Source organism: Apostichopus japonicus, chromosome 11 (genome assembly GCF_037975245.1).
Source record: "Apostichopus japonicus isolate 1M-3 chromosome 11, ASM3797524v1, whole genome shotgun sequence".
NCBI classification, from domain to species: domain Eukaryota; kingdom Metazoa; phylum Echinodermata; class Holothuroidea; order Aspidochirotida; family Stichopodidae; genus Apostichopus; species Apostichopus japonicus.
The window spans coordinates 4,437,930-4,465,154 of record NC_092571.1 but is presented as its reverse complement, the minus strand read 5'-3'; the positions used below and the strand labels follow the sequence as shown (position 1 = coordinate 4,465,154).

At 37.8% G+C, this 27,225-nt stretch overlaps 35 non-coding genes and 1 pseudogene across 35 annotated transcripts; all 36 read right to left on the bottom strand.

Annotated features, from left to right (window-relative positions):
• Positions 1-154: 154 nt before the first annotated feature.
• Positions 155-266, bottom strand: LOC139976542 (U5 spliceosomal RNA). The gene has a single exon (XR_011796209.1). It is a non-coding gene; the product is annotated as a U5 spliceosomal RNA (small nuclear RNA).
• A 511-nt stretch (positions 267-777) lies between these two features.
• Positions 778-889, bottom strand: LOC139976541 (U5 spliceosomal RNA). The gene has a single exon (XR_011796208.1). It is a non-coding gene; the product is annotated as a U5 spliceosomal RNA (small nuclear RNA).
• Positions 890-1,403: 514 nt separating this feature from the next.
• LOC139976524 (U5 spliceosomal RNA) lies at positions 1,404-1,513 on the bottom strand. Its single transcript, XR_011796193.1, has one exon. It is a non-coding gene; the product is annotated as a U5 spliceosomal RNA (small nuclear RNA).
• A 512-nt stretch (positions 1,514-2,025) lies between these two features.
• LOC139976534 (U5 spliceosomal RNA) lies at positions 2,026-2,136 on the bottom strand. Its single transcript, XR_011796202.1, has one exon. It is a non-coding gene; the product is annotated as a U5 spliceosomal RNA (small nuclear RNA).
• Positions 2,137-2,649: 513 nt separating this feature from the next.
• LOC139976533 (U5 spliceosomal RNA) lies at positions 2,650-2,760 on the bottom strand. Its single transcript, XR_011796201.1, has one exon. It is a non-coding gene; the product is annotated as a U5 spliceosomal RNA (small nuclear RNA).
• A 512-nt stretch (positions 2,761-3,272) lies between these two features.
• LOC139976543 (U5 spliceosomal RNA) lies at positions 3,273-3,383 on the bottom strand. Its single transcript, XR_011796210.1, has one exon. It is a non-coding gene; the product is annotated as a U5 spliceosomal RNA (small nuclear RNA).
• Positions 3,384-3,896: 513 nt separating this feature from the next.
• Positions 3,897-4,008, bottom strand: LOC139976523 (U5 spliceosomal RNA). The gene has a single exon (XR_011796192.1). It is a non-coding gene; the product is annotated as a U5 spliceosomal RNA (small nuclear RNA).
• Positions 4,009-4,518: 510 nt separating this feature from the next.
• Positions 4,519-4,630, bottom strand: LOC139976532 (U5 spliceosomal RNA). Its single transcript, XR_011796200.1, has one exon. It is a non-coding gene; the product is annotated as a U5 spliceosomal RNA (small nuclear RNA).
• Positions 4,631-5,143: 513 nt separating this feature from the next.
• Positions 5,144-5,255, bottom strand: LOC139976601 (U5 spliceosomal RNA). Its single transcript, XR_011796234.1, has one exon. It is a non-coding gene; the product is annotated as a U5 spliceosomal RNA (small nuclear RNA).
• Positions 5,256-5,766: 511 nt separating this feature from the next.
• Positions 5,767-5,876, bottom strand: LOC139976550 (U5 spliceosomal RNA). Its single transcript, XR_011796216.1, has one exon. It is a non-coding gene; the product is annotated as a U5 spliceosomal RNA (small nuclear RNA).
• Positions 5,877-6,390: 514 nt separating this feature from the next.
• On the bottom strand, positions 6,391-6,502 carry LOC139976549 (U5 spliceosomal RNA). The gene has a single exon (XR_011796215.1). It is a non-coding gene; the product is annotated as a U5 spliceosomal RNA (small nuclear RNA).
• Positions 6,503-7,013: 511 nt separating this feature from the next.
• On the bottom strand, positions 7,014-7,125 carry LOC139976531 (U5 spliceosomal RNA). Its single transcript, XR_011796199.1, has one exon. It is a non-coding gene; the product is annotated as a U5 spliceosomal RNA (small nuclear RNA).
• A 512-nt stretch (positions 7,126-7,637) lies between these two features.
• Positions 7,638-7,749, bottom strand: LOC139976529 (U5 spliceosomal RNA). Its single transcript, XR_011796197.1, has one exon. It is a non-coding gene; the product is annotated as a U5 spliceosomal RNA (small nuclear RNA).
• Positions 7,750-8,260: 511 nt separating this feature from the next.
• LOC139976537 (U5 spliceosomal RNA) lies at positions 8,261-8,372 on the bottom strand. The gene has a single exon (XR_011796205.1). It is a non-coding gene; the product is annotated as a U5 spliceosomal RNA (small nuclear RNA).
• A 512-nt stretch (positions 8,373-8,884) lies between these two features.
• LOC139976548 (U5 spliceosomal RNA) lies at positions 8,885-8,995 on the bottom strand. The gene has a single exon (XR_011796214.1). It is a non-coding gene; the product is annotated as a U5 spliceosomal RNA (small nuclear RNA).
• Positions 8,996-9,507: 512 nt separating this feature from the next.
• Positions 9,508-9,619, bottom strand: LOC139976600 (U5 spliceosomal RNA). The gene has a single exon (XR_011796233.1). It is a non-coding gene; the product is annotated as a U5 spliceosomal RNA (small nuclear RNA).
• Positions 9,620-10,131: 512 nt separating this feature from the next.
• Positions 10,132-10,243, bottom strand: LOC139976599 (U5 spliceosomal RNA). Its single transcript, XR_011796232.1, has one exon. It is a non-coding gene; the product is annotated as a U5 spliceosomal RNA (small nuclear RNA).
• A 511-nt stretch (positions 10,244-10,754) lies between these two features.
• On the bottom strand, positions 10,755-10,866 carry LOC139976530 (U5 spliceosomal RNA). Its single transcript, XR_011796198.1, has one exon. It is a non-coding gene; the product is annotated as a U5 spliceosomal RNA (small nuclear RNA).
• A 512-nt stretch (positions 10,867-11,378) lies between these two features.
• On the bottom strand, positions 11,379-11,490 carry LOC139976598 (U5 spliceosomal RNA). The gene has a single exon (XR_011796231.1). It is a non-coding gene; the product is annotated as a U5 spliceosomal RNA (small nuclear RNA).
• Positions 11,491-12,001: 511 nt separating this feature from the next.
• Positions 12,002-12,113, bottom strand: LOC139976536 (U5 spliceosomal RNA). The gene has a single exon (XR_011796204.1). It is a non-coding gene; the product is annotated as a U5 spliceosomal RNA (small nuclear RNA).
• A 512-nt stretch (positions 12,114-12,625) lies between these two features.
• On the bottom strand, positions 12,626-12,736 carry LOC139976552 (U5 spliceosomal RNA). The gene has a single exon (XR_011796217.1). It is a non-coding gene; the product is annotated as a U5 spliceosomal RNA (small nuclear RNA).
• Positions 12,737-13,248: 512 nt separating this feature from the next.
• LOC139976545 (U5 spliceosomal RNA) lies at positions 13,249-13,358 on the bottom strand. Its single transcript, XR_011796212.1, has one exon. It is a non-coding gene; the product is annotated as a U5 spliceosomal RNA (small nuclear RNA).
• Positions 13,359-13,872: 514 nt separating this feature from the next.
• On the bottom strand, positions 13,873-13,984 carry LOC139976546 (U5 spliceosomal RNA). The gene has a single exon (XR_011796213.1). It is a non-coding gene; the product is annotated as a U5 spliceosomal RNA (small nuclear RNA).
• A 512-nt stretch (positions 13,985-14,496) lies between these two features.
• Positions 14,497-14,608, bottom strand: LOC139976538 (U5 spliceosomal RNA). Its single transcript, XR_011796206.1, has one exon. It is a non-coding gene; the product is annotated as a U5 spliceosomal RNA (small nuclear RNA).
• A 511-nt stretch (positions 14,609-15,119) lies between these two features.
• Positions 15,120-15,231, bottom strand: LOC139976597 (U5 spliceosomal RNA). Its single transcript, XR_011796229.1, has one exon. It is a non-coding gene; the product is annotated as a U5 spliceosomal RNA (small nuclear RNA).
• Positions 15,232-15,741: 510 nt separating this feature from the next.
• On the bottom strand, positions 15,742-15,853 carry LOC139976526 (U5 spliceosomal RNA). Its single transcript, XR_011796195.1, has one exon. It is a non-coding gene; the product is annotated as a U5 spliceosomal RNA (small nuclear RNA).
• A 506-nt stretch (positions 15,854-16,359) lies between these two features.
• LOC139976595 (U5 spliceosomal RNA) lies at positions 16,360-16,471 on the bottom strand. Its single transcript, XR_011796228.1, has one exon. It is a non-coding gene; the product is annotated as a U5 spliceosomal RNA (small nuclear RNA).
• A 512-nt stretch (positions 16,472-16,983) lies between these two features.
• LOC139976544 (U5 spliceosomal RNA) lies at positions 16,984-17,093 on the bottom strand. Its single transcript, XR_011796211.1, has one exon. It is a non-coding gene; the product is annotated as a U5 spliceosomal RNA (small nuclear RNA).
• Positions 17,094-17,790: 697 nt separating this feature from the next.
• LOC139976527 (U5 spliceosomal RNA) lies at positions 17,791-17,902 on the bottom strand. The gene has a single exon (XR_011796196.1). It is a non-coding gene; the product is annotated as a U5 spliceosomal RNA (small nuclear RNA).
• Positions 17,903-18,413: 511 nt separating this feature from the next.
• On the bottom strand, positions 18,414-18,525 carry LOC139976554 (U5 spliceosomal RNA). The gene has a single exon (XR_011796219.1). It is a non-coding gene; the product is annotated as a U5 spliceosomal RNA (small nuclear RNA).
• A 511-nt stretch (positions 18,526-19,036) lies between these two features.
• On the bottom strand, positions 19,037-19,148 carry LOC139976594 (U5 spliceosomal RNA). Its single transcript, XR_011796227.1, has one exon. It is a non-coding gene; the product is annotated as a U5 spliceosomal RNA (small nuclear RNA).
• A 510-nt stretch (positions 19,149-19,658) lies between these two features.
• On the bottom strand, positions 19,659-19,770 carry LOC139976593 (U5 spliceosomal RNA). The gene has a single exon (XR_011796226.1). It is a non-coding gene; the product is annotated as a U5 spliceosomal RNA (small nuclear RNA).
• A 510-nt stretch (positions 19,771-20,280) lies between these two features.
• On the bottom strand, positions 20,281-20,392 carry LOC139976525 (U5 spliceosomal RNA). Its single transcript, XR_011796194.1, has one exon. It is a non-coding gene; the product is annotated as a U5 spliceosomal RNA (small nuclear RNA).
• Positions 20,393-20,903: 511 nt separating this feature from the next.
• On the bottom strand, positions 20,904-21,014 carry LOC139976540 (U5 spliceosomal RNA). Its single transcript, XR_011796207.1, has one exon. It is a non-coding gene; the product is annotated as a U5 spliceosomal RNA (small nuclear RNA).
• Positions 21,015-21,525: 511 nt separating this feature from the next.
• On the bottom strand, positions 21,526-21,637 carry LOC139976592 (U5 spliceosomal RNA). Its single transcript, XR_011796224.1, has one exon. It is a non-coding gene; the product is annotated as a U5 spliceosomal RNA (small nuclear RNA).
• A 424-nt stretch (positions 21,638-22,061) lies between these two features.
• LOC139976567 (U2 spliceosomal RNA) lies at positions 22,062-22,159 on the bottom strand (annotated as a pseudogene).
• Positions 22,160-27,225: the final 5,066 nt, after the last annotated feature.

The window sequence follows — 27,225 nt, the reverse complement described above, 5'->3', positions numbered from 1 at the left end:
GCAAAACCGAGCTACAATGATGATATCAACGATGAAAAGAAAGAAGTAATTATCATCAATAAAGAAATGACGGGAAATATGAACACTATACCAAAGCTTGGATACAACTTAAACAGTTTTCGTACTTCCTACGTTCTTTTAAGTGTGATATGGTTTCCCCTTTTCAGAGGGCGAGAAAAATTGAGATAATCTCATATTGATCCTTCACACGGAAATCTTTAGTAAAAGGCGAAAAATTTATGCGTATTGTGAAGAATCCAGAGTGCGGTAACAGTGGTCTACAAAAGTGGCCACAAAAAAATAAATCAACTTTCTCAAGTACTGAACGACGCATGAAAGATGACACGTCTACGTTTTTGTTTAGCCATCATTTACAGTTTGATTAATTTGAGACTGTTCTCGCAACTCCTGTAATTTGTTCTCTTTTCGAAATCAGTTAATTCTGTAACGAAACACGGTCAATTTTCCCGAATTGCAACCTTTAAGCCACATTTGTCAGCAGAAAGACTCTGCAGCAATCTGATTGGCTGTGTTAATAACATATTCATTTTCACATGACGCTGATCATCGCGAATGCGCGCACACGTTTTTCCGGAAAAACGATGCACACTCGTATAAAATGTGCAAAACCGAGCTACAATGATGATATCAACGATGAAAAGCAAGAAGTAATTATCATCAATAAAGAAATGACGGGAAATATGAACACTATACCAAAGCTTGGATACAACTTAAACAGTTTTCGTACTTCCTACGTTCTTTTAAGTGTGATATGGTTTCCCCTTTTCAGAGGGCGAGAAAAATTGAGATAATCTCATATTGATCCTTCACACGGAAATCTTTAGTAAAAGGCGAAAAATTTATGCGTATTGTGAAGAATCCAGAGTGCGGTAACAGTGGTCTACAAAAGTGGCCACAAAAAAATAAATCAACTTTCTCAAGTACTGAACGACGCATGAAAGATGACACGTCTACGTTTTTGTTTAGCCATCATTTACAGTTTGATTAATTTGAGACTGTTCTCGCAACTCCTGTAATTTGTTCTCTTTTCGAAATCAGTTAATTCTGTAACGAAACACGCTCAATTTTCCCGAATTGCAACCTTTAAGCCACATTTGTCAGCAGAAAAACACTGCAACAATCTGATTGGCTGTGATAATTACATATTCATTTTCACATGACGCTGATCATCGCAAATGCGCGCACACGTATTTCCGGAAAAACGATGCACACTCGTATGAAATGTGCAAAACCGAGCTACAATGATGATATAAACGATGAAAAGCAAGAAGTAATTATCATCAATAAAGAAATGACGGGAAATATGAACACTATACCAAAGGTTGGATACAATTTTAACAGTTGTCCTACTTCCTACGTTCTTTTAAGTGTGATATGGTTTCCCCCTTTTCAAAGGGCGAGAAAAATTGAGATAATCTCATATTGATCCTTCACACGGAAATCTTTAGTAAAAGGCGAAAGATTTATGCGTATTGTGAAGAATCCAGAGTGCGGTAATAGTGGTCTACAAAAGTGACCACTAAAAATAAATCAACTTTCTCAAGTACTGAACGACGCATGAAAGATGACACGTCTACGTTTTAGTTTAGCCATCATTTACAGTTTGATTAATTTGAGACTGTTCTCGCAACTCCTGTAATTTGTTCTCTTTTCGAAATCAGTTAATTCTGTAACGAAACACGGTCAATTTTCCCGAATTGCAACCTTTAAGCCACATTTGTCAGCAGAAAGACTCTGCAGCAATCTGATTGGCTGTGTTAATAACATATTCATTTTCACATGACGCTGATCATCGCGAATGCGCGCACACGTATTTCCGGAAAAACGATGCACACTCGTGTAAAATGTGCAAAACCGAGCTTCAATGATGATATAAACGATGAAAAGCAAAGAAGTAATTATCATCAATAAAGAAATGACGGGAAATATGAACACTATACCAAAGCTTGGATACAACTTAAACAGTTTTCCTACTTCCTACGTTCTTCTAAGTGTGATATGGTTTCCCCCTTTTCAGAGGGCGAAAAAATTGAGATAATCTCATATTGATCCTTCACACGGAAATCTTTAGTAAAAGGCGAAAGATTTATGCGTATTGTGAAGAATCCAGAGTGCGGTAACAGTGGTCTACAAAAGTGGCCACAAAAAAATAAATCAACTTTCTCAAGTACTGAACGACGCATGAAAGATGACACGTCTACGTTTTAGTTTAGCCATCATTTACAGTTTGATTAATTTGAGACTGTTCTCGCAACTCCTGTAATTTGTTCTCTTTTCGAAATCAGTTAATTCTGTAACGAAACACGGTCAATTTTCCCGAATTGCAACCTTTAAGCCACATTTGTCAGCAGAAAGACTCTGCAGCAATCTGATTGGCTGTGTTAATAACATATTCATTTTCACATGACGCTGATCATCGCGAATGCGCGCACACGTATTTCCGGAAAAACGATGCACACTCGTGTAAAATGTGCAAAACCGAGCTTCAATGATGATATAAACGATGAAAAGCAAAGAAGTAATTATCATCAATAAAGAAATGACGGGAAATATGAACACTATACCAAAGCTTGGATACAACTTAAACAGTTTTCATACTTCCTACGTTCTTCTAAGTGTGATATGGTTTCCCCCTTTTCAGAGGGCGAAAAAATTGAGATAATCTCATATTGATCCTTCACACGGAAATCTTTAGTAAAAGGCGAAAGATTTATGCGTATTGTGAAGAATCCAGAGTGCGGTAACAGTGGTCTACAAAAGTGGCCACAAAAAAATAAATAAACTTTCTCAAGTACTGAACGACGCATGAAAGATGACACGTCTACGTTTCAGTTTTGCCATCATTTACAGTTTGATTAATCTGAGACTGTTCTCGCGACTCCTGTAATTTGTTCACTTTTCGAAATCAGTTAATTCTGTAACGAAACACGGTCAATTTACCCGAATTGCAGCCATTCAGCCACATTTGTCAGCTGAAAAACTCTGCAACAATCTGATTGGATGTGATAATTACATATTCATTTTCACATGACGCTGATCATCGCGAATGCGCGCACACGTTTTTCCGGAAAAACGATGCACACTCGTATAAAATGTGCAAAACCGAGCTACAATGATGATATCAACGATGAAAAGCAAGAAGTAATTATCATCAATAAAGAAATGACGGGAAATATGAACACTATACCAAAGCTTGGATACAACTTAAACAGTTTTCCTACTTCCTACGTTCTTCTAAGTGTGATATGGTTTCCCCCTTTTCAGAGGGCGAAAAAATTGAGATAATCTCATATTGATCCTTCACACGGAAATCTTTAGTAAAAGGCGAAAGACTTATGCGTATTGTGAAGAATCCAGAGTGCGGTAACAGTGGTCTACAAAAGTGGCCACAAAAAAATAAATCAACTTTCTCAAGTACTGAACGACGCATGAAAGATGACACGTCTACGTTTCAGTTTTGCCATCATTTACAGTTTGATTAATCTGAGACTGTTCTCGCGACTCCTGTAATTTGTTCACTTTTCGAAATCAGTTAATTCTGTAACGAAACACGGTCAATTTACCCGAATTGCAACCTTTAAGCCACATTTGTCAGCAGAAAAACTCTGCAACAATCTGATTGGATATGATAATTACATATTCATGAGCATATGACGCTGATCATCGCGAATGCGCGCACACGTATTTCCGGAAGAACGATGCGCACTCGTGTAAAATGTGCAAAACCGAGCTACAATGATGCTATCAACGATGAAAAGCAAAGAAGTAATTATCATCAATTAAGAAATGTCGGAAAATATGATCACTATACCAAAGGTTGAATACAACTTAAACAGTTTTCCTACTTCCTGCGTTCTTTTAAGTGTGATATGGTTTCCCCCTTTTCAGAGGGCGAGAAAAATTGAGATAATCTCATATTGATCCTTCACACGGAAATCTTTAGTAAAAGGCGAAAGATTTATGCGTATTGTGAAGAATCCAGAGTGAAATAATGGGGTCTACAAAAGTCCCCACTTAAAATAAATCAACTTTCTCAAGTACTGAACGACGCATGAAAGATGACACGTCTACGTTTTAGTTTAGCCATCATTTACAGTTTGATTAATCTGAGACTGTTCTCGCGACTCCTGTAATTTGTTCTCTTTTCGCAACCAGTTAATTCTGTAACGAAACACGCTGAATTTTCCCGAATTGCAACATTTAAGCCACATTTGTCAGCAGAAAAACTCTGCAACAATCTGATTGGCTGCGATAATTACATATTTATGAGCACATGACGCTGATCATCGCGAATGCGCGCACAAGTATTTCCGGAAAAACGATGCACACTCGTATAAAATGTGCAAAACCGAGCTACAATGATGATATCAACGATGAAAAGCAAGAAGTAATTATCATCAATAAAGAAATGACGGGAAATATGAACACTATACCAAAGCTTGGATACAACTTTACCAGTTTCCCTACTTCCTACGTTCTTTTAAGTGTGATATGGTTTCCCCCTTTTCAGAGGGCGAGAAAAATTGAGATTATCTCATATTGATCCTTCACACGGAAATCTTTAGTAAAAGGCGAAAGATTTATGCGTATTGTGAAGAATCCAGAGTGCGGTAACAGTGGTCTACAAAAGTGGCCACCAAAAATAAATTAACTTTCTCAAGTAGTGAACGACGCATGAAAGATGACACGTCAACGTTTTAGTTTAGCCATCATTTACAGTTTGATTAATCTGAGACTGTTCTCGCAACTCCTGTAATTTTGTTCTCTTTTCGCAATCAGTTAATTCTGTAACGAAACACGCTGAATTTTCCCGAATTGCAACCTTTAAGCCACATTTGTCAGCAGAAAAACTCTGCAACAATCTGATTGGATATGATAATTACATATTCATGAGCATATGACGCTGATCATCGCGAATGCGCGCACACGTATTTCCGGAAAAACGATGCGCACTCGTGTAAAATGTGCAAAACCGAGCTACAATGATGATATCAACGATGAAAAGCAAAGAAGTAATTATCATCAATTAAGAAATGTCGGAAAATATGATCACTATACCAAAGGTTGAATACAACTTAAACAGTTTTCCTACTTCCTACGTTCTTTTAAGTGTGATATGGTTTCCCCCTTTTCAGAGGGCGAGAAAAATTGAGATAATCTCATATTGATCCTTCACACGGAAATCTTTAGTAAAAGGCGAAAGATTTATGCGTATTGTGAAGAATCCAGAGTGAACTAACAGTGTTCTACAAAAGTGGCCACCAAAAATAAATAAACTTTCTCAAGTACTGAACGACGCATGAAAGATGACACGTCTACGTTTTAGTTTAGCCATCATTTACAGTTTGATTAATCTGAGACTGTTCTCGCGACTCCTGTAATTTGTTCTCTTTTCGCAACCAGTTAATTCTGTAACGAAACACGCTCAATTTTCCCGAATTGCAACATTTAAGCCACATTTGTCAGCAGAAAAACTCTGCAACAATCTGATTGGCTGCGATAATTACATATTTATGAGCACATGACGCTGATCATCGCGAATGCGCGCACAAGTATTTCCGGAAAAACGATGCACACTCGTATAAAATGTGCAAAACCGAGCTACAATGATGATATCAACGATGAAAAGCAAGAAGTAATTATCATCAATAAAGAAATGACGGGAAATATGAACACTATACCAAAGCTTGGATACAACTTAAACAGTTTTCCTACTTCCTACGTTCTTTTAAGTGTGATATGGTTTCCCCCTTTTCAGAGGGCGAGAAAAATTGAGATAATCTTATATTCTTCCTTCACACGGAAATCTTTAGTAAAAGGCGAAAGATTTATGCGTATTGTGAAGAATCCAGAGTGAACTAACAGTGTTCTACAAAAGTGGCCACCAAAAATAAATAAACTTTCTCAAGTACTGAACGACGCATGAAAGATGACACGTCAACGTTTCAGTTTAGCCATCATTTACAGTTTGATTAATCTGAGACTGTTCTCGCGACTCCTGTAATTTGTTCTCTTTTCGCAATCAGTTAATTCTGTAACGAAACACGCTGAATTTTCCCGAATTGCAACCTTTAAGCCACATTTGTCAGCAGAAAAACTCTGCAACAATCTGATTGGATATGATAATTACATATTCATGAGCATATGACGCTGATCATCGCGAATGCGCGCACACGTATTTCCGGAAAAACGATGCACACTCGTGTAAAATGTGCAAAACCGAGCTACAATGATGATATCAACGATGAAAAGCAAGAAGTAATTATCATCAATAAAGAAATTTCGGGAAATATGAACACTATAACCAAAGCTTGGATACAACTTTAACAGTTTTCCTACTTCCTACGTTCTTTTAAGTGTGATATGGTTTCCCCCTTTTCAGAGGGCGAGAAAAACTGAGATAATCTCATATTGATCCTTCACACGGAAATCTTTAGTAAAAGACGAAAGATTTATGCGTATTGTGAAGAATCCAGAGTGAACTAACAGTGGTCTACAAAAGTCGCCACTTAAAATAAATCAACTTTCTCAAGTACTGAACGACGCATGAAAGATGACACGTCTACGTTTTAGTTTAGCCATCATTTACAGTTTGATTAATCTGAGACTGTTCTCGCGACTCCTGTAATTTGTTCTCTTTTCGCAACCAGTTAATTCTGTAACGAAACACGCTCAATTTTCCCGAATTGCAACATTTAAGCCACATTTGTCAGCAGAAAAACTCTGCAACAATCTGATTGGATGTGATAATTACATATTCATTTTCACATGACGCTGATCATCGCGAATGCGCGCACACGTTTTTCCGGAAAAACGATGCACACTCGTATAAAATGTGCAAAACCGAGCTACAATGATGATATCAACGATGAAAAGCAAGAAGTAATTATCATCAATAAAGAAATGACGAGAAATATGAACACTATACCAAAGCTTGGATACAACTTAAACAGTTTTCCTACTTCCTACGTTCTTTTAAGTGTGATATGGTTTCCCCCTTTTCAGAGGGCGAGAAAAATTGAGATTATCTCATATTGATCCTTCACACGGAAATCTTTAGTAAAAGGCGAAAGATTTATGCGTATTGTGAAGAATCCAGAGTGCGGTAACAGTGGTCTACAAAAGTGGCCACCAAAAATAAATCAACTTTCTCAAGTAGTGAACGACGCATGAAAGATGACACGTCAACGTTTTAGTTTAGCCATCATTTACAGTTTGATTAATCTGAGACTGTTCTCGCAACTCCTGTAATTTGTTTTCTTTTCGCAATCAGTTAATTCTGTAACGAAACACGGTCAATTTTCCCGAATTGCAACCTTTAAGCCACATTTGTCAGCAGAAAAACTCTGCAACAATCTGATTGGATATGATATTTACATATTCATGAGCACATGACGCTGATCATCGCGAATGCGCGCACACGTTTTTCCGGAAAAACGATGCGCACTCGTGTAAAATGTGCAAAACCGAGCTACAATGATGATATCAACGATGAAAAGCAAAGAAGTAATTATCATCAATTAAGAAATGACGGAAAATATGATCACTATACCAAAGGTTGAATACAACTTAAACAGTTTTCCTACTTCCTACGTTCTTTTAAGTGTGATATGGTTTCCCCCTTTTCAGAGGGCGAGAAAAATTGAGATAATCTCATATTGATCCTTCACACGGAAATCTTTAGTAAAAGGCGAAAGATTTTTGCGTATTGTGAAGAATCCAGAGTGAACTAACAGTGGTCTACAAAAGTCCCCACTTAAAATAAATAAACTTTCTCAAGTACTGAACGACGCATGAAAGATGACACGTCTACGTTTTAGTTTAGCCATCATTTACAGTTTGATTAATCTGAGACTGTTCTCGCGACTCCTGTAATTTGTTCTCTTTTCGCAACCAGTTAATTCTGTAACGAAACACGCTGAATTTTCCCGAATTGCAACATTTAAGCCACATTTGTCAGCAGAAAAACTCTGCAACAATCTGATTGGCTGCGATAATTACATATTTATGAGCACATGACGCTGATCATCGCGAATGCGCGCACACGTATTTCCGGAAAAACGATGCACACTCGTATAAAATGTGCAAAACCGAGCTACAATGATGATATCAACGATGAAAAGAAAGAAGTAATTATCATCAATAAAGAAATGACGGGAAATATGAACACTATACCAAAGCTTGGATACAACTTTACCAGTTTTCCTACTTCCTACGTTCTTTTAAGTGTGATATGGTTTCCCCCTTTTCAGAGGGCGAGAAAAATTGAGATAATCTCATATTGATCCTTCACACGGAAATCTTTAGTAAAAGGCGAAAGATTTATGCGTATTGTAAAGAATCCAGAGTGCGGTAACAGTGGTCTACAAAAGTCCCCACCAAAAATAAATCAACTTTCTCAAGTAGTGAACGACGCATGAAAGATGACACGTCTACGTTTCAATTTAGCCATCATTTACAGTTTGATTAATCTGAGACTGTTCTCGCAACTCCTGTAATTTGTTCCCTTTTCGCAATCAGTTAATTCTGTAACGAAACACGGTCAATTTTACCGAATTGCAACCTTTCAGCCACATTTGTCAGCAGAAGAACTCTGCAACAATCTGATTGGCTGCGATAATTACATATTCATGAGCACATGACGCTGATCATCGCGAATGCGCGCACACGTACTTCCTTAAAATCGATGCACACTCGTGTTAAATGTGCAAAACCGAGCTACAATGATGCTATCAACGATGAAAAGCAAAGAAGTAATTATCATCAATAAGGAAATGACGGGAAATATGAACACTATACCAAAGCTTGGATACAACTTAAACAGTTTTCCTACTTCCAACATTCTTTTAAGTGTGATATGGCTTCCCCCTTTTCAGAGGGCGGAATAATTGAGATAATCTCATATTGATCCTTCACACGGAAATCTTTAGTAAAAGGCGAAAGATTTATGCGTATTGTGAAGAATCCAGAGTGAACTAACAGTGTTCTACAAAAGTCGCCACTTAAAATAAATTAACTTTCTTAAGTACTGAACAACGCATGAAAGATGACACGTCTACGTTTTAGTTTAGCCATCATTTACAGTTTGATTAATCTGAGACTGTTCTCGCAACTCCTGTAATTTGTTCTCTTTTCGCAATCAGTTAATTCTGTAACGAAACACGGTCAATTTTCCCGAATTGCAACATTTAAGCCACATTTGTCAGCAGAAAAACTCTGCAACAATCTGATTGGCTGCGATAATTACATATTTATGAGCACTTGACGCTGATCATCGCGAATGCGCGCACACGTATTTCCGGAAAAACGATGCGCACTCGTGTAAAATGTGCAAAACCGAGCTACAATGATGCTATCAACAATGAAAAGCAAAGAAGTAATTATCATCAATTAAGAAATGACGGAAAATATGAACACTATACCAAAGGTTGAATACAACTTAAACAGTTTTCCTACTTCCTACGTTCTTTTAAGTGTGATATGGTTTCCCCCTTTTCAGAGGGCGAGAAAAATTGAGATAATCTCATATTGATCCTTCACACGGAAATCTTTAGTAAAAGGCGAAAGATTTATGCGTATTGTGAAGAATCCAGAGTGAACTAACTGTGGTCTACAAAAGTGGCCACCAAAAATAAATAAACTTTCTCAAGTACTGAACGACGCATGAAAGATGACACGTCTACGTTTTAGTTTAGCCATCATTTACAGTTTGATTAATCTGAGACTGTTCTCGCAACTCCTGTAATTTGTTCCCTTTTCGCAATCAGTTAAGTCTGTAACGAAACACGCTCAATTTTCCCGAATTGCAACATTTAAGCCACATTTGTCAGCAGAAAAACTCTGCAACAATCTGATTGGATGTGATAATTACATATTCATTTTCACATGACGCTGATCATCGCGAATGCGCGCACACGTTTTTCCGGAAAAACGATGCACACTCGTGTAAAATGTGCAAAACCGAGCTACAATGATGATATCAACCATGAAAAGCAAGAAGTAATTATCATCAATAAAGAAATTTCGGGAAATATGAACACTATAACCAAAGCTTGGATACAACTTTAACAGTTTTCCTACTTCCTACGTTCTTTTAAGTGTGATATGGTTTCCCCCTTTTCAGAGGGCGAGAAAAATTGAGATAATCTCATATTGATCCTTCACACGGAAATCTTTAGTAAAAGGCGAAAGATTTATGCGTATTGTGAAGAATCCAGAGTGAACTAACAGTGGTCTACAAAAGTCGCCACTTAAAATAAATCAACTTTCTCAAGTACTGAACGACGCATGAAAGATGACACGTCTACGTTTTAGTTTAGCCATCATTTACAGTTTGATTAATCTGAGACTGTTCTCGCGACTCCTGTAATTTGTTCTCTTTTCGCAACCAGTTAATTCTGTAACGAAACACGCTGAATTTTCCCGAATTGCAACATTTAAGCCACATTTGTCAGCAGAAAAACTCTGCAACAATCTGATTGGATGTGATAATTACATATTCATTTTCACATGACGCTGATCATCGCGAATGCGCGCACACGTTTTTCCGGAAAAACGATGCACACTCGTATAAAATGTGCAAAACCGAGCTACAATGATGATATCAACGATGAAAAGCAAGAAGTAATTATCATCAATAAAGAAATGACGAGAAATATGAACACTATACCAAAGCTTGGATACAACTTAAACAGTTTTCCTACTTCCTACGTTCTTTTAAGTGTGATATGGTTTCCCCCTTTTCAGAGGGCGAGAAAAATTGAGATTATCTCATATTGATCCTTCACACGGAAATCTTTAGTAAAAGGCGAAAGATTTATGCGTATTGTGAAGAATCCAGAGTGCGGTAACAGTGGTCTACAAAAGTGGCCACCAAAAATAAATCAACTTTCTCAAGTAGTGAACGACGCATGAAAGATGACACGTCAACGTTTTAGTTTAGCCATCATTTACAGTTTGATTAATCTGAGACTGTTCTCGCAACTCCTGTAATTTGTTCTCTTTTCGCAATCAGTTAATTCTGTAACGAAACACGGTCAATTTTCCCGAATTGCAACCTTTAAGCCACATTTGTCAGCAGAAAAACTCTGCAACAATCTGATTGGATATGATAATTACATATTCATTTTCACATGACGCTGATCATCGCGAATGCGCGCACACGTTTTTCCGGAAAAACGATGCACACTCGTGTAAAATGTGCAAAACCGAGCTACAAGGATGCTATCAACGATGAAAAGCAAAGAAGTAATTATCATCAATTAAGAAATGACGGAAAATATGATCACTATACCAAAGGTTGAATACAACTTAAACAGTTTTCCTACTTCCTACGTTCTTTTAAGTGTGATATGGTTTCCCCCTTTTCAGAGGGCGAGAAAAATTGAGATAATCTCATATTGATCCTTCACACGGAAATCTTTAGTAAAAGGCGAAAGATTTATGCGTATTGTGAAGAATCCAGAGTGAACTAACAGTGGTCTACAAAAGTCCCCACTTAAAATAAATAAACTTTCTCAAGTACTGAACGACGCATGAAAGATGACACGTCTACGTTTTAGTTTAGCCATCATTTACAGTTTGATTAATCTGAGACTGTTCTCGCGACTCCTGTAATTTGTTCTCTTTTCGCAACCAGTTAATTCTGTAACGAAACACGCTGAATTTTCCCGAATTGCAACATTTAAGCCACATTTGTCAGCAGAAAAACTCTGCAACAATCTGATTGGCTGCGATAATTACATATTTATGAGCACATGACGCTGATCATCGCGAATGCGCGCACACGTATTTCCGGAAAAACGATGCACACTCGTATAAAATGTGCAAAACCGAGCTACAATGATGATATCAACGATGAAAAGAAAGAAGTAATTATCATCAATAAAGAAATGACGGGAAATATGAACACTATACCAAAGCTTGGATACAACTTTACCAGTTTTCCTACTTCCTACGTTCTTTTAAGTGTGATATGGTTTCCCCCTTTTCAGAGGGCGAGAAAAATTGAGATAATCTCATATTGATCCTTCACACGGAAATCTTTAGTAAAAGGCGAAAGATTTATGCGTATTGTAAAGAATCCAGAGTGCGGTAACAGTGGTCTACAAAAGTCCCCACTTAAAATAAATAAACTTTCTCAAGTACTGAACGACGCATGAAAGATGACACGTCTACGTTTCAATTTAGCCATCATTTACAGTTTGATTAATCTGAGACTGTTCTCGCAACTCCTGTAATTTGTTCCCTTTTCGCAATCAGTTAAGTCTGTAACGAAACACGCTGAATTTTCCCGAATTGCAACCTTTCAGCCACATTTGTCAGCAGAAGAACTCTGCAACAATCTGATTGGCTGCGATAATTACATATTCATGAGCACATGACGCTGATCATCGCGAATGCGCGCACAAGTACTTCCTTAAAATCGATGCACACTCGTGTTAAATGTGCAAAACCGAGCTACAATGATGCTATCAACGATGAAAAGCAAAGAAGTAATTATCATCAATAAGGAAATGACGGGAAATATGAACACTATACCAAAGGTTGAATACAACTTAAACAGTTTTCCTACTTCCAACATTCTTTTAAGTGTGATATGGCTTCCCCCTTTTCAGAGGGCGGAATAATTGAGATAGTCTCATATTGATCCGTCACACGGAAATCTTTAGTAAAAGGCGAAAGATTTATGCGTATTGTAAAGAATCCAGAGTGAACTAACAGTGTTCTACAAAAGTGGCCACCAAAAATAAATTAACTTTCTCAAGTACTGAACGACGCATGAAAGATGACACGTCTACGTTTTAGTTTAGCCATCATTTACAGTTTGATTAATCTGAGACTGTTCTCGCAACTCCTGTAATTTGTTCCCTTTTCGCAACCAGTTAATTCTGTAACGAAACACGCTCAATTTTCCCGAATTGCAACATTTAAGCCACATTTGTCAGCAGAAAAACTCTGCAACAATCTGATTGGATGTGATAATTACATATTCATTTTCACATGACGGTGATCATCGCGAATGCGCGCACACGTTTTTCCGGAAAAACGATGCACAGTCGTGTAAAATGTGCAAAACCGAGCTACAATGATGATATCAACGATGAAAAGCAAGAAGTAATTATCATCAATAAAGAAATTTCGGGAAATATGAACACTATAACCAAAGCTTGGATACAACTTAAACAGTTTTCCTACTTCCTACGTTCTTTTAAGTGTGATATGGTTTCCCCCTTTTCAGAGGGCGAGAAAAATTGAGATTATTTCATATTGATCCTTCACACGGAAATCTTTAGTAAAAGGCGAAAGATTTATGCGTATTGTGAAGAATCCAGAGTGCGGTAACAGTGGTCTACAAAAGTGGCCACCAAAAATAAATTAACTTTCTCAAGTACTGAACGACGCATGAAAGATGACACGTCTACGTTTTAGTTTAGCCATCATTTACAGTTTGATTAATCTGAGACTGTTCTCGCAACTCCTGTAATTTGTTCCCTTTTCGCAATCAGTTAATTCTGTAACGAAACACGCTGAATTTTCCCGAATTGCAACATTTAAGCCACATTTGTCAGCAGAAAAACTCTGCAACAATCTGATTGGATATGATAATTACATATTCATGAGCACATGACGCTGATCATCGCGAATGCGCGCACACGTACTTCCGGAAAATCGATGCACACTCGTGTTAAATGTGCAAAACCGAGCTACAATGATGATATCAACGATGAAAAGCAAAGAAGTAATTATCATCAATAAGGAAATGACGGGAAATATGAACACTATACCAAAGCTTGGATACAACTTTACCAGTTTTCCTACTTCCTACGTTCTTTTAAGTGTGATATGGTTTCCCCCTTTTCAGAGGGCGAGAAAAATTGAGATAATCTCATATTGATCATTCACACGGAAATCTTTAGTAAAAGGCGAAAGATTTATGCGTATTGTGAAGAATCCAGAGTGAACTAACAGTGTTCTACAAAAGTCGCCACTTAAAATAAATTAACTTTCTTAAGTACTGAACGACGCATGAAAGATGACACGTCTACGTTTTAGTTTAGCCATCATTTACAGTTTGATTAATCTGAGACTGTTCTCGCAACTCCTGTAATTTGTTCTCTTTTCGCAATCAGTTAATTCTGTAACGAAACACGGTCAATTTTCCCGAATTGCAACATTTAAGCCACATTTGTCAGCAGAAAAACTCTGCAACATTCTGATTGGCTGCGATAATTACATATTTATGAGCACTTGACGCTGATCATCGCGAATGCGCGCACACGTATTTCCGGAAAAACGATGCGCACTCGTGTAAAATGTGCAAAACCGAGCTACAATGATGCTATCAACGATGAAATGCAAAGAAGTAATTATCATCAATAAGGAAATGACGGAAAATATGAACACTATACCAAAGGTTGAATACAACTTAAACAGTTTTCCTACTTCCTACGTTCTTTTAAGTGTGATATAGTTTCCCCCTTTTCAGAGGGCGAGAAAAATTGAGATAATCTCATATTGATCCTTCACACGGAAATCTTTAGTAAAAGGCGAAAGATTTAGGCGTATTGTGAAGAATCCAGAGTGAACTAACAGTGGTCTACAAAAGTGGCCACTTAAAATAAATAAACTTTCTCAAGTACTGAACGACGCATGAAAGATGACACGTCTACGTTTTAGTTTAGCCATCATTTACAGTTTGATTAATCTGAGACTGTTCTCGCGACTCCTGTAATTTGTTCCCTTTTCGCAACCAGTTAATTCTGTAACGAAACACGCTGAATTTTCCTGAATTGCAACATTTAAGCCACATTTGTCAGCAGAAAAACTCTGCAGCAATCTGATTGGCTGCGATAATTACATATTTATGAGCACATGACGCTGATCATCGCGAATGCGAGCACAGTACTTCCGGAAAAACGATGCACAGTCGTGTAAAATGTGCAAAACCGCGCTACAATGATGTTATCAACGATGAAAAGCAAAGAAGTAATTATCATCAATAAGGAAATGACGGAAAATATGAACACTATACCAAAGGTTGAATACAACTTAAACAGTTTTCCTACTTCCTACGTTCTTTTAAGTGTGATATGGTTTCCCCCTTTTCAGAGGGCGAGAAAAATTGAGATAATCTCATATTGATCCTTCACACGGAAATCTTTAGTAAAAGGCGAAAGATTTATGCGTATTGTGAAGAATCCAGAGTGAACTAACAGTGGTCTACAAAAGTGGCCACTTAAAATAAATTAACTTTCTCAAGTACTGAACGACGCATGAAAGATGACACGTCTACGTTTTAGTTTAGCCATCATTTACAGTTTGATTAATCTGAGACTGTTCTCGCGACTCCTGTAATTTGTTCCCTTTTCGCAACCAGTTAATTCTGTAACGAAACACGCTGAATTTTCCCGAATTGCAACATTTAAGCCACATTTGTCAGCAGAAAAACTCTGCAGCAATCTGATTGGCTGCGATAATTACATATTTATGAGCACATGACGCTGATCATCGCGAATGCGAGCACAGTACTTCCGGAAAAACGATGCACAGTCGTGTAAAATGTGCAAAACCGCGCTACAATGATGCTATCAACGATGAAAAGCAAAGAAGTAATTATCATCAATAAGGAAATGACGGAAATATGAACACTATACGAAAGCTTGGATGCAACTTTACCAGTTTTCCTACTTTCTACGTTCTTTTAAGTGTGATATGGTTTCCCCCTTTTCAGAGGGCGAGAAAAATTGAGATAATCTCATATTGATCCTTCACACGGAAATCTTTAGTAAAAGGCGAAAGATTTATGCGTATTGTGAAGAATCCAGAGCGGTAAAATCTACAAAAGTGGCCACCAAAAATAAATTAACTTTCTCAAGTACTGAACGACGCATGAAAGATGACACGTCTACGTTTTAGTTTAGCCATCATTTACAGTTTGATTAATCTGAGACTGTTCTCGCGACTCCTGTAATTTGTTCCCTTTTCGCAATCAGTTAATTCTGTAACGAAACACGCTGAATTTTCCCGAATTGCAACATTTAAGCCACATTTGTCAGCAGAAAAACTCTGCAACAATCTGATTGGATATGATAATTACATATTCATGAGCACATGACGCTGATCATCGCGAATGCGCGCACACGTACTTCCGGAAAATCGATGCACACTCGTGTTAAATGTGCAAAACCGAGCTACAATGATGATATCAACGATGAAAAGCAAAGAAGTAATTATCATCAATAAGGAAATGACGGGAAATATGAACACTATACCAAAGCTTGGATACAACTTTACAAGTTTTCCTACTTTCTACGTTCTTTTAAGTGTGATATGGTTTCCCCCTTTTCAGAGGGCGAGAAAAATTGAGATAATCTCATATTGATCCTTCACACGGAAATCTTTAGTAAAAGGCGAAAGATTTATGCGTATTGTGAAGAATCCAGAGTGAACTAACAGTGTTCTACAAAAGTCGCCACTTAAAATAAATTAACTTTCTTAAGTACTGAACGACGCATGAAAGGTGACACGTCTACGTTTTAGTTTAGCCATCATTTACAGTTTGATTAATCTGAGACTGTTCTCGCAACTCCTGTAATTTGTTCCCTTTTCGCAACCAGTTAATTCTGTAACGAAACACGCTGAATTTTCCCGAATTGCAACATTTAAGCCACATTTGTCAGCAGAAAAACTCTGCAACAATCTGATTGGATGTGATAATTACATATTCATTTTCACATGACGGTGATCATCGCGAATGCGCGCACACGTTTTTCCGGAAAAACGATGCACACTCGTGTAAAATGTGCAAAACCGAGCTACAATGATGATATCAACGATGAAAAGCAAGAAGTAATTATCATCAATAAAGAAATTTCGGGAAATATGAACACTATAACCAAAGCTTGGATACAACTTAAACAGTTTTCCTACTTCCTACGTTCTTTTAAGTGTGATATGGTTTCCCCCTTTTCAGAGGGCGAGAAAAATTGAGATTATTTCATATTGATCCTTCACACGGAAATCTTTAGTAAAAGGCGAAAGATTTATGCGTATTGTGAAGAATCCAGAGTGCGGTAACAGTGGTCTACAAAAGTGGCCACCAAAAATAAATTAACTTTCTCAAGTACTGAACGACGCATGAAAGATGACACGTCTACGTTTTAGTTTAGCCATCATTTACAGTTTGATTAATCTGAGACTGTTCTCGCAACTCCTGTAATTTGTTCCCTTTTCGCAATCAGTTAATTCTGTAACGAAACACGCTGAATTTTCCCGAATTGCAACATTTAAGCCACATTTGTCAGCAGAAAAACTCTGCAACAATCTGATTGGATATGATAATTACATATTCATGAGCACATGACGCTGATCATCGCGAATGCGCGCACACGTACTTCCGGAAAATCGATGCACACTCGTGTTAAATGTGCAAAACCGAGCTACAATGATGATATCAACGATGAAAAGCAAAGAAGTAATTATCATCAATAAGGAAATGACGGGAAATATGAACACTATACCAAAGCTTGGATACAACTTTACCAGTTTTCCTACTTCCTACGTTCTTTTAAGTGTGATATGGTTTCCCCCTTTTCAGAGGGCGAGAAAAATTGAGATAATCTCATATTGATCCTTCACACGGAAATCTTTAGTAAACAACGATAACTGAACGACGAACAACGATAACAATGAACGACGATGGCTGCGATAACAACAACCCTTAAACAGTTTTCCTACTTCCTACGTTCTTTTAAGTGTGATATGGTTTCCCCCTTTTCAGAGGGCGAGAAAAATTGAGATAATCTCATACTGATCCTTCACACGGAAATCTTTAGTAAAAGGCGAAAGATTTATGCGTATTGTGAAGAATCCAGAGTGAACTAACAGTGGTCTACAAAAGTGGCCACTTAAAATAAATAAACTTTCTCAAGTACTGAACGACGCATGAAAGATGACACGTCTACGTTTTAGTTTAGCCATCATTTACAGTTTGATTAATCTGAGACTGTTCTCGCGACTCCTGTAATTTGTTCCCTTTTCGCAACCAGTTAATTCTGTAACGAAACACGCTGAATTTTCCCGAATTGCAACATTTAAGCCACATTTGTCAGCAGAAAAACTCTGCAGCAATCTGATTGGCTGCGATAATTACATATTTATGAGCACATGACGCTGATCATCGCGAATGCGAGCACAGTACTTCCGGAAAAACGATGCACAGTCGTGTAAAATGTGCAAAACCGCGCTACAATGATGCTATCAACGATGAAAAGCAAAGAAGTAATTATCATCAATAAGGAAATGACGGAAAATATGATCACTATACCAAAGGTTGAATACAACTTAAACAGTTTTCCTACTTCCTACGTTCTTTTAAGTGTGATATGGTTTCCCCCTTTTCAGAGGGCGAGAAAAATTGAGATAATCTCATATTGATCCTTCACACGGAAATATTTAGTAAAAGGCGAAGGATTTATGCGTATTGTGAAGAATCCAGAGTGAACTAACAGTGGTCTACAAAAGTGGCCACTTAAAATAAATAAACTTTCTCAAGTACTGAACGACGCATGAAAGATGACACGTCTACGTTTTAGTTTAGCCATCATTTACAGTTTGATTAATCTGAGACTGTTCTCGCGACTCCTGTAATTTGTTCCCTTTTCGCAACCAGTTAATTCTGTAACGAAACACGCTGAATTTTCCCGAATTGCAACATTTAAGCCACATTTGTCAGCAGAAAAACTCTGCAGCAATCTGATTGGCTGCGATAATTACATATTTATGAGCACATGACGCTGATCATCGCGAATGCGAGCACAGTACTTCCGGAAAAACGATGCACAGTCGTGTAAAATGTGCAAAACCGCGCTACAATGATGTTATCAACGATGAAAAGCAAAGAAGTAATTATCATCAATAAGGAAATGACGGAAAATATGAACACTATACCAAAGGTTGAATACAACTTAAACAGTTTTCCTACTTCCTACGTTCTTTTAAGTGTGATATGGTTTCCCCCTTTTCAGAGGGCGAGAAAAATTGAGATAATCTCATATTGATCCTTCACACGGAAATCTTTAGTAAAAGGCGAAAGATTTATGCGTATTGTGAAGAATCCAGAGTGAACTAACAGTGGTCTACAAAAGTGGCCACTTAAAATAAATTAACTTTCTCAAGTACTGAACGACGCATGAAAGATGACACGTCTACGTTTTAGTTTAGCCATCATTTACAGTTTGATTAATCTGAGACTGTTCTCGCGACTCCTGTAATTTGTTCCCTTTTCGCAACCAGTTAATTCTGTAACGAAACACGCTGAATTTTCCCGAATTGCAACATTTAAGCCACATTTGTCAGCAGAAAAACTCTGCAGCAATCTGATTGGCTGCGATAATTACATATTTATGAGCACATGACGCTGATCATCGCGAATGCGAGCACAGTACTTCCGGAAAAACGATGAACAGTCGTGTAAAATGTGCAAAACCGCGCTACAATGATGCTATCAACGATGAAAAGCAAAGAAGTAATTATCATCAATAAGGAAATGACGGAAATATGAACACTATACGAAAGCTTGGATGCAACTTTACCAGTTTTCCTACTTTCTACGTTCTTTTAAGTGTGATATGGTTTCCCCCTTTTCAGAGGGCGAGAAAAATTGAGATAATCTCATATTGATCCTTCACACGGAAATCTTTAGTAAAAGGCGAAAGATTTATGCGTATTGTGAAGAATCCAGAGTGAACTAACAGTGGTCTACAAAAGTGGCCACCAAAAATAAATTAACTTTCTCAAGTACTGAACGACGCATGAAAGATGACACGTCTACGTTTTAGTTTAGCCATCATTTACAGTTTGATTAATCTGAGACTGTTCTCGCAACTCCTGTAATTTGTTCCCTTTTCGCAATCAGTTAATTCTGTAACGAAACACGCTGAATTTTCCCGAATTGCAACATTTAAGCCACATTTGTCAGCAGAAAAACTCTGCAACAATCTGATTGGATATGATAATTACATATTTATGAGCACATGACGCTGATCATCGCGAATGCGAGCACAGTACTTCCGGAAAAACGATGAACAGTCGTGTAAAATGTGCAAAACCGCGCTACAATGATGCTATCAACGATGAAAAGCAAAGAAGTAATTATCATCAATAAGGAAATGACGGAAATATGAACACTATACGAAAGCTTGGATGCAACTTTACCAGTTTTCCTACTTTCTACGTTCTTTTAAGTGTGATATGGTTTCCCCCTTTTCAGAGGGCGAGAAAAATTGAGATAATCTCATATTGATCCTTCACACGGAAATCTTTAGTAAAAGGCGAAAGATTTATGCGTATTGTGAAGAATCCAGAGTGCGGTAACAGTGGTCTACAAAAGTGGCCACCAAAAATAAATTAACTTTCTCAAGTACTGAACGACGCATGAAAGATGACACGTCTACGTTTTAGTTTAGCCATCATTTACAGTTTGATTAATCTGAGACTGTTCTCGCAACTCCTGTAATTTGTTCCCTTTTCGCAATCAGTTAATTCTGTAACGAAACACGCTGAATTTTCCCGAATTGCAACATTTAAGCCACATTTGTCAGCAGAAAAACTCTGCAACAATCTGATTGGATATGATAATTACATATTCATGAGCACATGACGCTGATCATCGCGAATGCGCGCACACGTACTTCCGGAAAATCGATGCACACTCGTGTTAAATGTGCAAAACCGAGCTACAATGATGATATCAACGATGAAAAGCAAAGAAGTAATTATCATCAATAAGGAAATGACGGAAATATGAACACTATACGAAAGGTTGGATGCAACTTTACCAGTTTTCCTACTTTCTACGTTCTTTTAAGTGTGATATGGTTTCCCCCTTTTCAGAGGGCGAGAAAATTGAGATAATCTCATATTGATCCTTCACACGGAAATCTTTAGTAAAAGGCGAAAGATTTATGCGTATTGTGAAGAATCCAGAGTGAACTAACAGTGTTCTACAAAAGTCGCCACTTAAAATAAATTAACTTTCTTAAGTACTGAACGACGCATGAAAGGTGACACGTCTACGTTTTAGTTTAGCCATCATTTACAGTTTGATTAATCTGAGACTGTTCTCGCGACTCCTGTAATTTGTTCTCTTTTCGCAATCAGTTAATTCTGTAACGAAACACGGTCAATTTTCCCGAATTGCAACATTTAAGCCACATTTGTCAGCAGAAAAACTCTGCAACAATCTGATTGGCTGCGATAATTACATATTTATGAGCACATGACGCTGATCATCGCGAATGCGCGCACAGTACTTCCGGAAAAACGATGCACAGTCGTGTAAAATGTGCAAAACCGCGCTACAATGATGCTATCAACGATGAAAAGCAAAGAAGTAATTATCATCAATAAGGAAATGACGGAAAATATGAACACTATACGAAAGGTTGGATGCAACTTTACCAGTTTTCCTACTTTCTACGTTCTTTTAAGTGTGATATGGTTTCCCCCTTTTCAGAGGGCGAGAAAAATTGAGATAATCTCATATTGATCCTTCACACGGAAATCTTTAGTAAAAGGCGAAAGATTTATGCGTATTGTGAAGAATCCAGAGTGAACTAACAGTGTTCTACAAAAGTCGCCACTTAAAATAAATCAACTTTCTCAAGTACTGAACGACGCATGAAAGATGACACGTCTACGTTTTAGTTTAGCCATCATTTACAGTTTGATTAATCTGAGACTGTTCTCGCAACTCCTGTAATTTGATCTCTTTCGCAATCAGTTAATTCTGTAACGAAACACGGTCATTTTTCCCGAATTGCAACCTTTAAGCGCGAATGGAAGACTTCGCCGCTAAATATACAGAGGCTGTGTCGGCTGAGTAGAGTAATCGAAAGTATGTCCATTATGGTCACTGCGGAAGATAAAAAGTATGTTATACTTTTTAAGAAAAAGTCGCCCACGAAAGAACCTTGGCACGAAAACCAAACAACCAAACGACTGATCCGCTCTCAAACCCAGTCCCCTTGCATGCCTCGGGACTGTGACTGTGTGATCATCGTCGGGTGTGCATCACCATTCCCTTCGAAAGGGACAGATACTACACATGATCTTAGCCAAAAGGCCGAGAAGCGATAACAAGTATGTGGTAAATTAAATAAGATAAGATAAGATAAGATAAACTTTATTAAACCCCACAAAGGGTAATTGAATGCTCGTATAAAAGAAGTATATATAACATGTGTACATATACAACAGGAGGAAAGATCAAAAATCCGAAACAATACATTGCACTGTGAGGAGAGGACGAAAATAATAACGAAAATACCAACAGGGCAAGCATTAACGTCTAAGAAGTAGGTTGTGTCGTTTCATGCATTTTGGAATGAAGGAAGAGGGGTGTCTGTTAGTTCCAGCCAACGGCAGCCTCATCCTACCACTTCTAGGGAGGATCGCTCTATCCAGAAACTCGCGGACTAGGTGGTCTTCATCAAGAAGGATCTTTTCCAACTTGTTGGTGTTGATAGGACCATGGAAAACAATAACATAAAGATAAATTGCCGCATCTACATATTATATATAAGTACTTCTACTTGAAGTCGTGCTTTCTTCTTGAAGTCTTCTATGAAGAGGATCAAAAACATTCATTGGTTTGGAATTGTCGAGGGCCGTCATGAACGTAATTTGCTTGCTTGTTCCACCTGGACCAGTAAATATGATGGGCGGTCTTAAAAAAAATAAGGCTTTGGTTCACAAAACACACAGGGATCTGACTGAATACGACTATGTGATTTCTGTGAAAAGAAATCCAACACATATCGCATAAACGCAAAACCTCGTGGAAATCCTAAAATAAACTGGATCTAGTTATTCATATATTTTGATAAATCTGAAAGTGGGGATTAATCTGGTGGTAAATCTGAATATGGGGATAAATGTGGGGAGGCAGCAATCAGTGCTCCATTTTTGTTTAACTTCGGGACGCACATCGGGGGTAAAAATTTAAAAACTGTTTGTTCACATGGGTGATGAAGAGCTTGTTTGTTTTTTACTACCGTCAATTTTTCGCGAGGCTAATGCATGGGCTAGTGTGAAACTAAGTGTTTCACTGTCGGATATCGGTATATATTTTAGTATCATTAAATGCAACGTGCAAAGCTGTAACCCCTTATGAACTGACATGACGTTCGCAGCATTTACCAGCAACTCAGCTCCTACGGGAGATGAAAACGCCTTGAAATGTTACATGTGCATTTCAACTCGAGCCGAATAGCAAATTCGCAAGTTCACTGTCTTAGCACATGGTAGAGATTTCTTGATTTCATCGTAAAAAGGCACTCATTGAGCGGTGAGCAACAGTATAGAAGCAACCTATTTGTTGCCAAGAGTTCACGATGTTTTTACCTACTACTTATGAATAGCATATTATGATGTTAGGCAAGTGGTTGTCTGGTTAATCAACTTCAAAATATAATCATACGACATAGGCCAGCCTCGTACGCTAAATAATTGTTATCATTAATTGTTACAAACAAGTTTTAAAAAGGAAGCACTCCAAGCTAATGTGTTTGTTACTTGCAAATGGTACACTGGGAATGCAATAGGGCGCAAGAAACTGGGCCTTGCACAAAATTAGGCAGACATGACATCAAATGCCCCTTACATAAATTGACACAAATTATGCAGCCTTGCATCCAATGATAATCATTTGAGTCAACAAACCAACTGTCTCTGATTTCTTGGCTATGAGTCTTATCTGTCTAAGAAGATTATCTTTCTTTGGAACAGTAACATAAAATTTAAGCACTCTGCAAAGAAGCCAACTCTGAAGTTGTCCAAGCGTAATAAACAGTGGTGTTGCATGGCCATGCAGTTTGTGTGCAAAAGAGTGATAAGCACCCATCTTTACAGTTGGAAGTGCGAACTCCAGTATCAAATTTCTGCTGAAAACCAGAATTGTAAGGGTCACTTTCATAGCATGTGTAGTATACTGGCACTGGCCTAGGTATTCGGTGTTAGGAAAGTTGTGCGGGATGTGGTTACTGTAAGTGAAAATTCTCACAGTGTGGACACTGGCATTTGAAGTAACTTGTGTTCACAAAATGGTTCACATTTGGGAATGATTTAAACATCTCCAGTTTACATGGTTCTATTGCTTTTGATTTACTTTTGGTAACTGTTTTGACAATTTGCAATCTGCAGTACACGGTCTACGGTACTGCATTTTCCAGCAAACAAAAATTTTCATATTTTATATGAAATTGTTCTTTTCAGCTTTGTATCAGACTCCTAATATACTCTCTCCAAGTTAGACATGGATGGCAAACTGAAGATGAGGCACTACTAGTCAACTGGATGGATCTTCCTCCTGCACCAGATTGTATCATGGGGCTGGTCAACTGCTCCAACACCTGCAAAAAGGGACAGAACAATTGCAGTGATTCTAAAACTTGCACCTGTCTACAAAAAACTCCATGTACTGATCTTGCAAGTGTGAATGAAGGAACTGTAACAAAACACACGGACAAATCCTGACTGATGATGAACTAGACGATGGAGATCTTGAGGAAAAATAAAGAACCCTGAAACCATTCCCTCTCTAAACTCCAACTTAAGACTTATATCCAGGATCCATCATCAATTACATCGCTTGGCGATGATGACCGCCACTATTGAGTGGTTAACTCAAGTCTTTTTGAGATAATCAAGAGATTTGGGGAACATACAGCCTAATGTTGATGTAATTCATGCTCAAAATCGTACTGCAACTATTAAAACATTTTTATTGGCCCCAAATGCAAGATGCTTAACACTGCAAGTACTTTGTGCTCAATCACTCATTGAATTAAGTTCCTATTCAGCCAAGAAACAACATTTATTGTTTTTTCTAAGCCTGCCTACTTTCTTAAGGCCACATAGCTAATGAGGTAAAACCAAGTTATTTACACGAGAAGCAGTTGATGCTAAAGATGCCATTCTACAACCATTGTGGAGTTTTGCATTTACATTCACAAAGAGAAAGAGCATATTAAAATTGGAGCCAATATAGTAGGTCTTTAAAGGAAACTCTAACAAGATGAACAATAAAATATTAACTTTTTAGCTTGGGCAAACTTCTTAAATGAGACAAACGTTATCATCCTGCCCAGTAGTAGCATGGTGGGCTCATAATTGATGCACTTAATGATTTGATTAATGATGTCTATCAACGAAAAGTTCGAATCACTCAACTGTATGCGATTTTATATGTGTAGTTCCTCAAAATGAAATGATCTCAAAGTATTTATTGTTTTGTGCCTACGCAACGTACACTGGAGCAGATTTAGACCACAAAATGCCTTCCGTGTCAAGTTCTTTCATACCCTAAACTGACGCATTCGTCAATAAGCTAACTGTAGTGTAGGCTTAAGTATACATTCATTGACTTTGGATGCTGTTTGCTTTGCTCTGAGCCTCTAAGCTCTGACAGGTCAGGTCCCAGAGAGTATTGGTATCATTTTGAGGTAATTTGGGTTATTTTTAGGGAGTAAGATTTTCAAATACCAAGAAACTTGCAAAACTGGGGGGAGGGTGTTCAAAGCTTAAAACAAAACCAATTTGATCAGCACATATCTGAAATGGATTCAAATTCATGAAAGAACTAACATTCATGTGTTTAACTTAGGACAACAACTCAGTTTCAATGCATGAGCACAATGCTGTAGGGGTCTGTATCCTAAGTGGAGTAGCTGCTGAGTGCTAATACCTTGCACTGAGAATGATTTGAGTCTTATTTAGCAAATAATCCACAAAGGTATGCATTTCTGCTCCTGCATATGTGCATCAAGGGGTTTTTGAGCCTACTCACTATCATTAATTTTCTGTTGTTTTGTCAATTTTCAGAGAAAGTTGATGTGGTAAGTCCTCTGCATTCACAGCTATATACTTTGAATGGGTGTGGTATCAATGGACTCAACTGGTTAGATGAGGTAACAACACATCCCAAACAACTCTGACAGCAGAAAGAGATATCCTGATGCTTCCATGGGAGATCTACTGTAGTAACTATAGGAACCAGTGCCTGCCACCAATGGAAAATAAGGTAATTTGACGTTGTTGTTATTTGCCGAGCAAAAAATTTGAATGTTTTATCATGAAATATGCCCCCCTATCCACCTCTGTTCCCTTATACCTGTCTTTAATACATTGTAACAACCGATGCGCAAACCTTTAAATGGATTGGATATGCTATTGAGGTGAACAGTGTATCTAGATAGCATTTCAGTAAGCTTTCCTTTAGACTACTGTACATACTGTTACAGTGAGGCTGTGGTTTACAAATCCAGATGATCCAGTTTTGGCAAAGAACACCTTCAATTCTCTTCTCTTATTCTTAGTAACTTAACAGTTGCACTGGAGTGACAGGCAATATCAGTTTAACATGTTCCAAACAGTTCAGGAATACATTGGGGTATGTCCTGTAGGTCAGTTTGGGAGGAATCAGCTGAGCTAAACAAAAGTAGTTTTCATCACTTTTCAGAGCCAGAGACGAAAAAGCTCTCCCCTGACCCTTCTCTGGATGATGTTTTTGCAGGTAGGGCAAGCCAGACCAAGTGGACTGTGATCAGGGATACCAATAAAACCTGCAAGAATAATAAATGCACCCAAATTGGTCAAGCTTATCAAAATTGGTGACTGGAAATGTTGTTGCAGACGTAGACCTGGTTACTGCTTACACAGTTTTGCTCATATGTGTATTTACACACTGCACCGTGCATACTGAAATCTCTGAAAATACATCTTTATGGACCAAAAATGATAATTGCATAGAATTCTGTTGTGGTTTATATATACTGTGACGACTATGAAAAGTATCATTTTGGTAATAACAAAAAATCATCTCTCACTTAAGGTGGCATACTCCTATTAGAATCTATATCCATCCGCTCGATTGTTCTCCTTCAGAAAAAGTGCCAAAAAGCAGCAGGAGAACATCTTTTTTTGACCTGTTATCAACCATGATCTAGTTTTTTGTGGCTTGCATGTTGAAGAACATGAATGGAAGTACATGTGGTGAGAAAATTGGGTCAATTGAGACAATTTTAGACCCCTTGAGGCCTCCCAGGAGCAGCGAAGGAAAATTGTTTACCACTGAGTGAAGAGGTTCGTTTACAAGTGACGAAAACTCATATCATACATCTAAAGTTGGACTGATATTTTACA